The following is a 15,490-nucleotide window of genomic DNA, read 5'->3' on the forward strand; positions in this document are numbered from 1 at the left end:
TTTTGGCATGATTAAAAAAATAAATAAAAACAACAGATACTCCCACCCTTAAACAAACAAGTAAACAAACAAAAACTTTAGAACTGTCATAGATTTGGAGGGGAGGTGGCCAACTGATGTCCTTGTTCATATTGCACTAAACATGTATGGCATCTATGTCACAGTAACGTAAGTGGAATTTCATCATGTTCCAGTCAGTAGCTATTCTTGAGAAAGGAGTGGACTGTTGGGTGAGGCAAAATGAATTTTTGAGACTTTCAAGGAAGGTTCTTACCTAGGTCAGGCTAAGGGCAGACTTTCAGGGTAAGTCAGAGGGTATCATATGTACAAGCATTCTGCATGCAAGAAGGAGACCACAGCTTGGACCCTGCCCAGACCTTCATGAGTCTCATCTAGCTTCTGTCAGCAAGTATTAGCTTTAGGAGATTTCGGAAAAAAAATGTGTTAGACTGCTTTCAGATGATGACTTTTTGGCAAGTCCTCTGACTTTTCATAAGTTTGTCCAGTATCATACAGCTTTTTTATGTCCACTTACCTCAAAGGTAAAATTTCAGTAACCATATTCACATTCCCATTGTTTTCTAGTCCCCTGGTTTTATGACCCATGCTCATCCTTGTTTCAGCTGAGGTATAGCTGAGTAGAGGTTTATGGTGCTTATGTCTGAAATAACAAAATGCCTGCCTCTCCTTATCTTGGTTTAAATCTCATCAAGTTCTCTCCTTTTATGCAATTCATCTCTTTTCTCCCTCAAGATTTTTCATCGTCTTTTTGCAATGTGTTTTTACTGATAATTTTTCCCTTCTTATCTGATGTTAACGTTGCTGTTTAGAGCACAGTATGTTAAAATGTGTATTACATTTGTATACTGGATGTCTTCTCAGCTTTCTGCTTACTGGTTCTTCTGTGCATCAGAAGTCAACACTATCCCCAACTCACATTTTTGGTCCTGTTCACTAAGTGCTCTTTCTGTCACTCTATTCTTCTCAACATGATCCCCACCCAAAATAATCTTAATTTTTGCAGTCTTCAGAGAATCAAATATTTTCTTTCACTTTTCTAATCATGAATGCCTGGTTTCTGTAGCTGAAGCAAAAATTAAATGGGAATCTCTGTCTGCAGTTAATGTGCACTTGGCAGAATGCCTCTATTTTTTCTTTAAAAGTATTTCTCCCTTTTTAAAGGCAAGGTTGAAAGTCCACCCTTGATCAAGTTGATAGAATTTTTTTATTTTATTTTTTTTTTTGCCATAGAGTTGAAGGACTACTGAAATCAACCCCAGAATCAGCAGAAATGTTTTTATCTTGCCTTTTTTTTTTTTTTTTTTTAAATAAGTTAGCATCATATTGTCTCTTTTCCTTGATTCTCTCATTAATGTCTCCTTATTGTACAGGATCCTGATCTTATCAAATTGATTTAAAGCATTCATTTAGATTCCAGAGGCTTCCAAATACAGATAATAGAAACTAGCTTATTTCAATTTCTTCTGTTCATGCTGAAAGAGTTTTTAATCTTTATGCATAACCAAGAAAATGTCTCTTCTGAGTCTTCCAATGTTTTATCTTGTTTTAAGTAGCAACATTTTAGTAAGGGAAACCTTGCAGATATTCTATATTTACAATGTAAATCTACCAATGTCTCGGTTTGCATACTTTTTCCTGTTCCTTTTCATAATTATCAAATACGTTTACAGAACTGTTTCCTACATTCTGCAGTCCTTCAAACTGATCATGCATGAAAAACAATGCTGCTATCAGAGATCACAAGAACCTAAATAGTGAATGTGGAGGTCAAAACCAAGGCTGTGTGTCTGAGGATCCAACAAATAGGGAAAGGCCACAATCTTCATTAGAAAGTACCAACAGAGCCAACAGTACTAACAGTGCTAACAGGGAGTGTAATTCCACTTGGGGGCAGATGGAGACAGTAAAAGGTCAGTCTGTTAGTGGTTCCCTATTTCAAGACATTAGCTGGGTAGCAGAATAAAATCAGCTTTTTTATTCCTTTTGAGCAGTAGAAAATATCTCCATCCCCCTTGCAATAAGGAGCATCAAGCCATTAAAAAGGTCAAAGAAAACAAACAAACAAACAAACAGAACCTCTGCTGTCCCCATTCTGGTGTAACATGATGTCTTTTATTCCTGAACAGGAACACATAGGATATTACTTTTATTTTGCTGGAATAATAGCTCTTGGAGAAAGCTGAACATTGGTAAAGTTTGTTGTTGTTGTTGTTTGGTTAGTTTTGTTTGTTTGTGTTTTTTTGTTTGTTTGTTGTCAAAAAAAAAAAAGTAATTTTATTTAAAATTACTTCAAGTGCATGTCAGAAAAAAAAATAATAAATTGCCACCACTACTTGCCACCAAGTAGTGCTCTTTGACAGACATTTCTGATGATAGCTTTCTTTCAAAATAACTTTCAGATTATTTCCATGTACCAAGTGCAAGGGAAGGTATGGTTTAATGTATGGCTGACTTCTCAAAGTCATTTCTTGTACAGCTTTCCCATCCCCATGGATCTGTCCTGAAACAGAACACTGTATTTAAAACAAAGCTTCCTCTCTCTCTCTCTTTGTTTTGATCTTGATTTTTCATTCATATTTAAGTTGGACATTATTTTGACTCTCCAGGAGGAGAGTTTGTGCATCAGGCAATAAAATCCACTGAGCTCTGCATCTCTATGTAACAGTGTCTGATACAAAGGAAGGACTAAACAACGGAAATAATCGATATTTGATGTCAGCATTGTTCAAATAAGGTAGGTACCAGCAAAAGTGAATGTGAACCTGAGAGCCCAGAACAGGCTTCTGTGCAGCTCATAGCTTTGTCTCTTTGGCAATTTGAGTGTCTTAGCAAGTTTGCTGATAAACCTGTCAGTTGTGTTGTGAAGCTGGCCAGTACATCACTCATTCAGTTGCATGAATTTTCTCAGATGAGCATGGGATAGGAAAAGAAAACAACAGATGAATACAAAGAACTTGGCAAACCTAGAAAAATAACTAATACTAAACTTTTTCACTCTTAGTTTTTTTTTTTTTTTTCTTAAAGCTTGCTTCATTATATCTTCTGTCAGCTTTCTCTTTTAATTCCATTTGTCCCTACACAATCTGAGAATTGTTCCTTATTTTCTCTTATTTTTTCCTTTTCCCTGTTTCCTCTCCCCCCCCCTCCTCCCCCCACCCCCCTTCTTCTCTTCTTCCTCTCCTCTTTCTCTCTTGCATTCTGGAGAAATAAAAATTGTAAGTACATGCATAGATCCTAGGCATGGCAGGGACTTTCATTAGTGTTTATTACATTAAGGAGGAAGCTTAAGAACAGTTCTGGGATGTCGGCTGCTGTAGCAGAGAGGATCATGTAGGGTACTAACATCTCTCTTTAACATCTCTCTTTGCCCATACTTTTAGGAGACCACTGCAATCTCAAAAGTTCTTTTTAATGTTACTTTGGATCTCTGTTTTAAACAAAAGGGCTTCTGGGAGCAAAAGTAGAAGTAGGAGTAAAAGGATTTCATTGTAGACATCCTCACTTGTAACATTTCTATTTCATGATCCTAAAGAATACATAAATAATAACACCTAAAAGCTTCATTTATGTAACAAACAAATAAACAAAAAATAAAAAATAATAATAATAAAATAAAATAAAATAGAAAGCTTAGGTCATCTCTTAAATTTACTCTGCAGCAGATATTTGGTACCTATACGCTGGTAAAATTCTAGTGTAGTCCTCCAGGTTACCTCTTGTGCCTCCATAGACTTTGTAATTGAATTTGACCTAGAAAACCAGCATCTTCTTGTCACTGAGATCTCCAAAATGTAAAGCAAGGCTTTAAACAAGGAATTCCCAAGTGAATATAATGAAAATATTATATATGTATATTGCTAAATTTCAGCATGGTCTCCTATAAAACCATAATTTCATATGTTTTTCTATGCTTGCAGGCTTCAGCCATTTGGTGTAGTAATAAACATCCCCAAATCTTACGTCATTGATTATTTGGCTTCAGTGATGATGAAAAATGGAAAACAAAATGAAAGAACGTAAGCCTTGTCTGAGATTTATTTGGAGACTGTTTGTGAAGCATACCTAGCTTTTCAAACTTATCATGGCACCTGACAAAAGTGACACATTCAGCCTTAGCTATGTCTAGTTTATCTTGTCAGTGTCTGAAACAGACAGGGGAAACCTTTCAGTGTTGTACTTCATAAAATTGTAACCAGACTGATAAATCTGTTTATTTTTCCTTTAAATATGCCCTGGTTTCCATAACAGAGACAGCCTGCATGTATGCTGATGAATGGTTATTCTCCCATCACAGACCTTTATGGACACATTGCCAAGAAGCTCGTTTTGTGAATTCCTCAACTTTTTTTTTTCTTTCTTTTTTTTTCCCCTTCTTTTCCAGCACCTGAAAACTTGCAACTGGCCTGGCTTGAAAGCTGCCTTGGCAATTTTACTAAAGCACTTACTTTGATAGCTAAAAATGACCTTGAAGAATGATTAATACTGTGTGGGGGTTGATGACATAAATCTGTTAAAGTGTGCCTGATGTACAGCTTCACATGCAGGAATGTTATAGCCATATTCCTGTACTAACACAGTGACATTGAACAGACTGTAGCAGATATAAAATCAACCAAAAAAAGGAGCCCCCCGCACCTCCAAAGGGTTTGAATTATTTTTATGAATTTGTTACCAACAAAATGCTTCTGGTTAGAGAATATAAACTTAATGAAAAATAACAAGCAATGGTCTTAAGGCACATTGGGACATACTGTCTAAATCACAGAATTCCAGTGGTTGTTACTGAGAATGCAGGTACTTGACCCAAGAGTGAAAAAGCTTACTCTTTCTGAACTGTGCGGTTTTTAATGCAGAACAAGATACTGTTAACAAGGGAATAAAAGACCAGTTCATCCTCTGTCTTAAATGTATCTGTGCAAATTTGTCACTTACTAGCCATTTTGGATGTACATATTGAGAAGACATAGGTTGATTCCTCCTTAACCTAATACATAAATAAATATAGTATAAAATCTTTTATGAGAAGGAAGGATATGCTAGACTGTTAAACTATATAATGTTGCTATCCCTAATCAGAGAACAGGTTTGCTTTATTATTTTACTTTTACAACTGTGGGAAATTACCAGAGTAATTTGATTTGCAGAGAAGCAATTGTGGACATTTTCTAGTGGAGAGGTCTCAGTGGTAGCTCTTGTTGTGCTTCATCCTGGGAAATTACATTAATGGTCTTTTTCCTGTGTATTGGTAATGAGTTTCTATTGAACACTGCTTTATCACAGAGTGATTTCTTTTGCCTTCAGAAAAATTTTGAATGGGCTGGTAAGGGGGAGACAAGTCTCCTAGAAGTACTTAAAATACAACACTTTATGCCAGGTCATTTTTCCATTGCACAGAGAGCCAACACACTTCCATTTACAGACTCATCCCTTTCACCAGCTCCTGCATCTGCCAGCGTTACAGGTTTTCATGGCTGCACAATGCAGTTGAGCTGGAGAAGCCTCCAACTGCAGTTTTAACAATAAAATAAAGTAAACATTCTCAGCACAAATAGACTATTTTAGTTTCCATGGCTGACAGTTTGGCACCTTTCATAGCACTAAATTAACTTAAAACATTCATCACTACACATGCTTCGAGAGAAACAAAACAAGTACTAAGTAGGATTTGGGACTTGGTAAACTTTCTACTTAAGATGAAACAATCATTTAAACTGACAAGAAAAGGCTGTGAAAACAACTTGGAAAAATAGCTTATTTCTATTTAAGACTCGGCAAATATTAAGAGAACAAGTAGTGGTACTAAAACCAGTGTTGTGGTCTTCTGTAAAAATAATAAAAAAAAGGACAAGACTGATTTAAGTGAAACTTTGTAAAACCATTCTGCATCCCAGCCTTTCCCAAACCAGACCTTTTTATGCCAAGTTTCAGCTTGATTTTTTTTTTTTTTTTATGGAAATTGTTCCTTAAAGTATGAGGATTATATAATGAAGTAGTCATGTCTTAATCATAAGCACAGTGACATGTGTCATTTTTTAACAGAACAAAGTATAATATAAAAAAACATTTGAGTGCAGAAAGAATGTACACATTCTATTAAAATTGCAGCGTATGCAGAAACTTAAAGAACCTTAATACAGTAAAGTTTTAAATCATGCTACTGTATCTATATCCCAGGAGATAGATTCCTACAATACAAAACTAACATTAAACATTTTTGTTAATGCTTACTAGCCCGGCAAAAAGCTGCAGATGGTTTTATGGGAGGAGAAGGTAAAAAGCCATTTGTTGTATGTTTTTGTGAGAAATAATAGTTCATAAATTAAAGGTAAACATAGCAATACCTTTTAGAAGATGAATTTGTGTGGCTCATGACAATCCACACACATTTTGGCTGTGTTTAAGATTTTCCAAGTGATTCAGGCTAGGTGGAAGTGCTCCAATAATTTTGTCTTTAGTACACTGATATCAATTTCTAGAGACCTTGTCATGCTTTCCGTGGCCAGAGAGTCTCAGCTCAGCTTGCTGAAACTGCATTCCTCTATAGTACAGATGAATAGTATGACTTGTCAGACTCTAAAGGAAAAGAAAAAAAGAAAAAAAGAAAAAAAAAAAAAGAAAAAAAAAAGAAAAAAAATCAAAAACAAAACTAGAATTTATTTGTATTAAAACATAGGTGGGTTTCCAATGTAGAAACTACTAATCAGCCCATGTACTTATCACAGAAGTTAGTTTCACTGAAGTTTGAGAGCAATTTATCACACTCATGTTCATGTGGCTTGTTGCAAGGATTTTTAATTTTTGCTATTATCTACTTGATCTCTATGTTTATATTAGAAAATGAAATGAAGGTGACTAGCACTACTTTTATTTAGCCTAGAATTCTTCAGGGGTGCATTACAAGGAACCATAGATTTGGATCTTATCCTAAATTCTGGAACGTGACAAACACACTTGGAACAGAGAGCCGAAAATCTGTTTTAAAATGTGTTATGATTTTCCAAGTTCAGATATGAAAAAAGCAGGCAAACAGGATGAACGGTGAAAAATGTAGCTAACAAAATTGTTTTCTCAGTATTACTAAAGTGCTAGGGCTATTTCATGTATTTCTGTGCCACTGATAATAAAAAATGTTTATATTGTTAAAGAGAAGGATACTTTGTCTGAACTGTTCATAACGCCTTTTGTGACAAGACCTTTCCTTCTGGCCTCTTTTGGCCTAACTTGCCTTTCCTGTGATTCTTGTCTTAGCCAAAATAAAATATCCAAATATGTGGAGGTTCTACTTCCTCTATACCATCTCCAAACCCTGAAACATAAAAAACAATCTGAGAGCCAGACAGAAAATCCTCTCCAATTTTTTTTCCATAGCCTAAAGATCATTATGCTGACAGCCTTATTCATATAAAGCACCAGATTCACACAGTAGCTTTAATTCCATCTTGCAGTAGTGTTTGTTATCTATCAAACACTGTTTGTGATTTGTGTGGATTTATATTCTGTTTTATCTGACACTTCTGTCCAACCTTGCTATAATCCACTTCTTTTCTAACCATTACAAAAAAGAGATAATTTATTATAATCATTGGGAGGAGAGTGAAATAATAATAAACGGTGACATCTGTTCCTAAATTTTTCTTTTCTTTAAGTTTCTCTAGTGCTGCACTTTCCAGTATGTTTCTCTTTCAGCTTAAAACAAATAAAGACTCTGGATTTTTGTTTGTTTGTTTGTTTTCCTCATTCTATATAATTTTATATTTTTGGAGCCAAGAAACAGAAATATATGTTGCTGCTGTTTTTGTTTGTTTGTTTTGTTTTCCTTTGCTTGCTAAAGAAAACAAAGTAATACAACTGTGTGGTGCCATGCAAGATAGACTAAATATCACTTGGCAATTTTTTACTGCATTATTGAAACCATTGTTAGGCTAATAATTCCACTTTGCTGATGTACATCTAATATTTACTTAAAATGTTTTAAAATCTCAATTTTGTGTTACTTATCAAATATTATCTCTCTTTGGTCTCCCTCAGCAGAAATAATTTAAATTATTTTGTCAAATTCATGCCTAATTCAGTCCCCAGATAATGAAAGGTCACTAGGATTACCCAGATCAAAATAGAATATGCAAGTCATATAGGAATCTAGTCTATCTTTTAAACCAGTCTTATTTTATGTCAAGGTTTTAGTTTTGATCCTTTCTGTTTTTTATTCCCATGATGTTACACTTAATGATGAAGTCCAAATATCCTCTTTCTTCAAATTTGTCAGCATTAGGATTTGGAAGGACTTCCTTTTGCACAAAACCTGTACTATGTAGAAATATTCCTGTCTCCTATCTGTCCACTGTGCCACTTCAATCACCAAAAAATATTTTTGTTCAATGTAGATGGGTGAGAAAAAGCAGTAGCTGGTAGAAGTCGGCCAATGATTAAAAAATATTCTATCTGGGAGTGGATCCACTCTCAGTAGAGGGCAGCACTGGTACCAGTAAAATATAAACTGACCGTAAATGGCTTGCCATATCATCCTGCCAAATGAGTTAACCAGTCCCTTATAAATCCAAAGCAATAAAAGAGAAGTAAACCTAGAGAGGGGCTTCTGAGTGCATTTGTACAGGGCACCTCACACATGTTCTACCTGAGAGCAATGTCAATTTCTAAAGGCTTAGTTTGTGAGCACCCAGAGAGATGAAGTAGCATAGCTAGGAAGAAGTCTCCAGCAGCAGAGATTTCTAAATAGTAGATGTGTTAAATAAATAAAGTGGTGGGTCTCTAACACACCACACACTATTCAATCAACATTAATCCTATCAAACTGGGACATTAACTTATAACCAACCCACTTAGGAACAGCAGGAGTCTTTCAGTATTGTCCTTTCTTTACATCAGTAATCATCTTGTCAAAGTTTGGTTTGCTCCAGAGGCCCCATATTTTCTAATACTTACTGAACTGCACTGCACCCCAGTGTACGCTTTAACACCAGATCTGTGAAATTAGAGGGTTTCCAGCTTCAGATGTAAATAGCTAGGAAGAAAAAATGAACTAAGTCAATTACAACTGTCCCACCAGGGAGGCCTACTGCTATTATCCACACCAGTAGCATTCAGCAAACTATCCACTTAACTGGCTATAATTTTAAAATCTCCTTCCCCATGAGACTGGCTGTAAAATCAATATGTAACAAAGCACCAACCTTTAGCTCCACAAACACACCAGAAACTCAGTGAGAATACTACATCTAAGATAGATTTTGAATATGAATATCAAATGTCCCTGCTTCACCATTATCACAATGCCTTGGTAACAATTGATTTTGAGCTATACAGGTGAACAGAAAGCATGGATCTAGCCATATACCCAGCCAAGGGGCTGCAGACAAGAGTGCAAGAAGTGGACTCCACCACTTGTCCCTGCAGGACAGCCAGCTTTCAGTACTCCTCCATGCCATTTGTCTGTAACTGGGGCAAGCTGACTTTTCTCATTGCTCTCACTTTTCCATTCCCATTTAGAGTCTTGTCTTTAAAGAAAAAACGTTGCTTGAAGAAAGAAAAGTTGTTTTTTTCTTTTTCTTTTCCCTGGACAATACCAGGATCCTAATTGCTTAAACACATGCAGTCCTGCAGGTCTCTGACCAATATAACTGACAAGCAACCTTACTCATATATATAACAAACTCACCAGGTTTTAAGTTAAAGTGAGAAAAGCTAATTGGCTGAAGGGTAAGCATAATAAATCCTGGGGAAAAAGTGTAGCTGATCCCATCATAAAACAACCAGAATGAGAATGTGCTACATAATAAACTAAGTGTTACTGTTTTCTACAATCACTCATGCCCTGCATTTTGATTAATTGCAGATTCCGAATTACTGAGAAAATGGCAGTTAATTACCCCTAACACCTTCGCAGGAACAGCTTGGAGGGGACTATGAAATTAGCACTCTGAAGTCTGAGTTAAATATATCATTTTAGCTTAATGGAATTTAATAATTGTAATTCAAATGCATGTTGCACAAAATTAATAGCTTTTAATACCAAAATACCTTTATTTGATCTGTCCCATATTTTACACACACTGACATTTATTGATTTCTTCTGAAATAACCATCACTTCCAGAAGCCGGAGGAGAACCTTAGGAGCGCGTGTGTCAGGCTGGGTATTACTCAAATCAGTGGTTATGATCGAAGGCTGATGTGCTTGTCCTGATGGCTTGGCTGGCTCTTTTTGCCTTGTCTTTAACAATCTCCCAAGGTGGTTGTCTCCAGTTGTGGAGGAGGGTCAGGCTGAAATTTTGCATCAGAGCCACTGTAGAGTGGAGCCAGGCAGGCTACATGGGACACGCCAGTGCCCTTGGCTGTGACAGAGGAGCAGCCGGTGCCATGCTGTCACCTCAGCGTGCCACCAGGAACCCTCGCAAGGCTTTGCGACTTAAAACAGTGATGTGATTAGTAAGTAGGAATCCTCCGGGGCTTAAGAAAAGGAGGCTGCGGTAAATCCCACTCATTCCACAGCTGCATCAGTGATGGGCTTAGAGTTACAGCTGGCCGTGGAAAGTCTTATGGAGATTTTTGTTTTAACATATGCCACTGGGTGGCGCTAGGCTGTGCTGACGGCAGCTGTAAAACCTGATCTGCAGTTCTGCTCCGGTCCAGTTAAAAACTGCACGTTATTCATTAAATGATAATTTGTTTGGACGTGAGGGAATAGAAAAATAATATCTGATGTCTATTTACAGTTTGATAGAAATTAGAAATGAATAACTAGGCTAATAAAAAACATATGCACAAGAATTATCAAATATGTCAGTTTAAATAACAAAAACCCTCAAGGTAGTTGGGTTGTCTGAAAAATATTGTACTAGATTTTACACTTAGGAAAATCCATTTACAAACTCAGGAAAAAAAAAATAGAAAAGTGTGTTATGGTACATCCACATGTCCAAATCAGGATCACATTCACACAGTACTGAATGCTTTTCAAATTCAGGATTCCATCTTGGCTGCAGAAGTTTTGCAGAGTCATCGCAAAACCAGACACACATTATTTTTGATACCTATGTTATCCTTTCAGTTCTCAGTTAAGGAAAACATTATAAGTCTTTAAAATAAAATTGCTTCCATGTCTGAAATATGTAAAATGTTGGATGAGGCCTGGATTTAGGTCTCTTAGTTCAGAAATAGTATCTGTGGTATGTGATGCATTTGAGCAAAGAAAAGAATAATAATTTAGAAATAAATGAAACACGGTATCCACCCCGCAAAATCTGTGTACAGCTTCCAGTGGAGAAAGCAATGTATAAGCAAGCATGCAAGCCCGCAAAAATCCCCTACATGGTTTGCTTCCACACATCTATCTTTGAAACCAATGGAGTAAAAAATCACTCAGGGCTAAAAGAGGACCAATGTTTAGGAATATATTATATATGTAAACAAGTACATACAAAGAAAAGTGACAAAGATCACTTACCAGGAGTAAGAGTCTCTCAGAAATGTATTTAAAAAGGCATTGGCACAAAGGGTATCAGATACCCAGGCTGTATTTTATATGTTTTGAAATTTGCAAAACATACTGACAGAAATATAGGGATAGTGAAATATATTCAGTTTTATTCCCGAACTTATTTCTGAGGCTTACACAAAATTGTGTTAGTGGAAGAAGATTTATAATTTGTGTGTCCAAACTCTAAAGACCACATCAGAGTCCCTTTACTTCATAAGCTTCTCAGGTCAGCAGTAACTCTCCTGTCTACAAATAAGTATAAACTTTTTAGGCAAAAAACAACAATATCTTTTACCCCATTCTCTACCTCCCCTGCCCCCCATCATTTTGTAGATAAGACTGGTAAGTTTTAGGACCTTAATTCTTAGCTAAGTTTGATTAGTTCCTGTTCCTATCCCTTGTTTCTTGCTTGTTGCTATTTTTATTTTATACCTGTTTCGAAGACTATTTGTCCAGGTGTTATAAACTCAATGGCGGAAAGAACTCCTAAAGTACTGTGATCCTAAAGTTAAAATAAATATTTTCTTTTTCAAATATGCGGGGTTTTTTGTTTGTTTGTTTGTTTTTCCCTTTAGAACCCTGAGATGAAAAGTATTCACAGATTTGCTGAATAGAAGATATATATAAATTATTCTAAACTAATTTACCTTTCATCGACCCTTGATTATGCTATTTTTTTTTCCTTCAAACTGAATAGAGCAGTTTACATTGTATTATATGAAACACAGAACAAAATTAAGACAGTTAAAACCAATTTAACTTATACTTGTATAAAACATTAAGATCCTCTCTTTGGGAATCCATAATCTCTACTGCAGATGATAACCCTCTTTCAATGTTATTTTTTATATTAGTTTAGACATTACATTGCTACACAGTTTGCAAAATGTGGGCTCTGCAAAGCCCCCTCTTAATGTAATACCACTTTTTCCTTGTGATTCTCCAAAGGTTAAGAATTGCTCAGCAGCTCCTGATATGGAAGTGGAGAATTGTTTTGCCCTGTATGACACATAACATCATTTTTGCTAGCTATCCTTTTTCCCGAGGATCAGATGCCTCCCAAACACCTACTCAGCACAAAAGCAGCTATTGTTTAAATTTCAGTATGCATTATTACCTGCCCACAACTCCAGGCGAGAGACTCATGCATTCCCCTGAGAGAATTGCTGCACCCAAGCACTGAGCAGAGGAAAGGTCCATCCACCTCAGCAGCTCTGACATGGACAGACATTGGTCCCAGAGACTGGTCCTGTCCTGGGCCTGGCAGCACATGAAGATACTCTTGCTCCTGATGCTCTTCCACTGACAGCTATCGGTTCAAGCCAATAACATTTTCATCCATTGTTAATCCACTGCTTTTTTATGCTGGGCCACTCTCTCAACAGAAACTCTCCTTGAAAATTTGGCCCATGTTTTTACTTTCCTCTCAGAATATACATCCATAATGCACTCTGTAGGAATGCTCATCTTCAGTTAAAGCCTTAAAAGCAGAACACTGTAGAAATATATACATATATTTTTCTTCTGATAATGTTAAATCTTTGCTATATACCTCATCAAATACTAATCTTGAAGTGTTGCATTTAATTTTTTTTTCCATATTTTATTCAAGCTAGAGGCTACCTCTCATGTCAGGTGAAGATACAAATGAAAATCTTGTACCAAGAAATGAAGTATTCCTTAGCAAGTTGTAAAAACAACATCAAGAACAGTTGGTAAAGCAATCAGGGTTCCAAGCTGAAGTGTACAGCAAACACAATGACCTTAGCCTTTCTCTTTTGATTTACAGCAATGTTGGAAAGTAACTTAACAAGGTGCCATGGGGCTTCAAGAACAGTTGAGTTAATGTATCGTCTAAATTTTTATGGATGTTAATTAGATTAGCAATTTGATGTTGAGACTTGCAGAGGGCAGTGGGTGTGCTCTTTTAAACTCATTCCTTCAGACTGAAAATGCAGGAAAGATGAAGCTTCACACTGCAGAAACCTGTAAGATCCTACTGAATCCCAGAGTCCTTACTGCAGCAACTATGAAACAGCAAAGGAATGATCAGATATGGTTTTAGAAGTGGCATGCCCCAGCATCTTGAACAGTTCAATATTGGCACAGTGATTGGGACACAAAAGACATGCACACTGGTAACTTCCAGTATCAGGTTTCTTATCAGGTGCTAATCATCTATTTACTAATGGAGTGATGTGAAATCAGACATTTATTAGATGGAGTTGCCACCCATCTTACCCACTGCACTTCACCAAGTAGCTGAGCTTACTTGGTCCCAATTTATCTTCCTTATAAATTGGGGCCATTAGCAAAGTCTTTAGAAGATTTCAAGACGTCCCTGTCACTCTGATTTTCTATGCTGAAAAGCAAGAAAATAAGCACAAAAATTCCCATAATAAATACATAATACTTTCATATAATAAATTCATAATAAATTCATTTTTTAATCCCATGGAATTACAGTCCTCTTGCATTTTTGGAAAATACTATATCTGACTGCTTTAATAATATAATGGCAAGGTATTAGGCTTTGTACTTGTAATCCAATTTATGCTTTTTCCAAATTCAAAGTAATTATACTCCCTCTAAAATCTTCAATCAAATATATAATCTTTGTCACTCAGTATCCACAAACCACCTTTTGAAGTGCTCATATGAATACTTATTTTGCTGATCTTGGGCTACAGAGAGGAGAGAGAGATCTAAATTGCAAGCTCTTATTGCCACGTGGGTTCCTGCAGAGATCTGGCAGGCCTGATCTGATTCATTCTCTCAGAGGCCAGAATAGGTCTCCTGCATGTTGCTGGTGCAACTATAATGAAGGCTGTCAGACAAGGCTGAATCTTTAAACCAGCCCAGCATCTGGAACTTCAAACTGGCTACTTTCTGTGAAAGAAATTACATTGGACTCTAAACTACACAGGACCTTACAGAAATCACTCAACTCGTCCTAAGTTCTCAGCAGATAAAAGCAGTGCAAATCCACTGATGTCAGTGCTCTGGAGTCCTTTTCGTTCCAGCCGAGTGTGTGGCGGAAAATTCCCTTATGTCAAAACACCCAACTTTTGCAGAAAGGGACATGATATGATAAACTCTCTCAGCTCCTGGAGGGAAATTCTGCTTCCAGAGATTAATTTATTAAAGACAAGCCATATGAGCAAACTATTGATTTTCTTATTTTTCCTGGGAGAAAACAAAACAAAAACAAACAAAACTGTTAAAAAAAAAAATAGAGTAGGAAATAGCAAATTTCTGCACAGGACAGGAAAGCTGCTTTCCCCATTCTTGTGCTCCCAGGTTCTCACAATTCCCCGTGGATCCACCATGTTCACATATGAGTTATGAAAGTTTATCCTTGTGACTACCATCAAAGAGATAAAAATGATACAGTACATTTCAGTCCTGCTTCTCATCCACAGGCTCTTCCATACACATCTCTCATAACCATCCAGAAGATCCTGAGCCATCTTTATCCGTAGAAGGCATGTAAAATGACTAGTTTAGGAAACTCTGATCAAAAATAAATAAATGCCTTAGGCTACCTTCTGAGATTATTCTAAGACTAGCAAGTGTGAAATACTGAAATGAGAAACATTCACATCAGTACCATATGGGATTGGTCTCAACTGCAAGAAAGAAATTTACAACACCTGTGCTAGGTTTAATCAACATGAAGACCATGGATAGCTTTTCTTTGGCATTTTCTCATCAAAACAGATTAGAGTAAGCTAAATCCACACTATCTCAGTTTGCCTTTGTATCAATGGAAAAATGTTTCTGCAATAAAAAATATGAACACATTTGAGGGAACACTGTTTAATGCACCGAAACTATGAAGGTCAGTTACAGTTAGTGCTGCCAAGAAGTGTGATGGCCCATTATAATCACTATTTCTGCACAGCCTTGAGTGTTGTGGACACATAGGATTTGTCCAAATGTAAATGTACAGGGGAAAGGCTATGTGTGTCTTT

This window comes from Anas platyrhynchos, chromosome 2, assembly GCF_047663525.1.
Source record: "Anas platyrhynchos isolate ZD024472 breed Pekin duck chromosome 2, IASCAAS_PekinDuck_T2T, whole genome shotgun sequence".
NCBI classification, from domain to species: domain Eukaryota; kingdom Metazoa; phylum Chordata; class Aves; order Anseriformes; family Anatidae; genus Anas; species Anas platyrhynchos.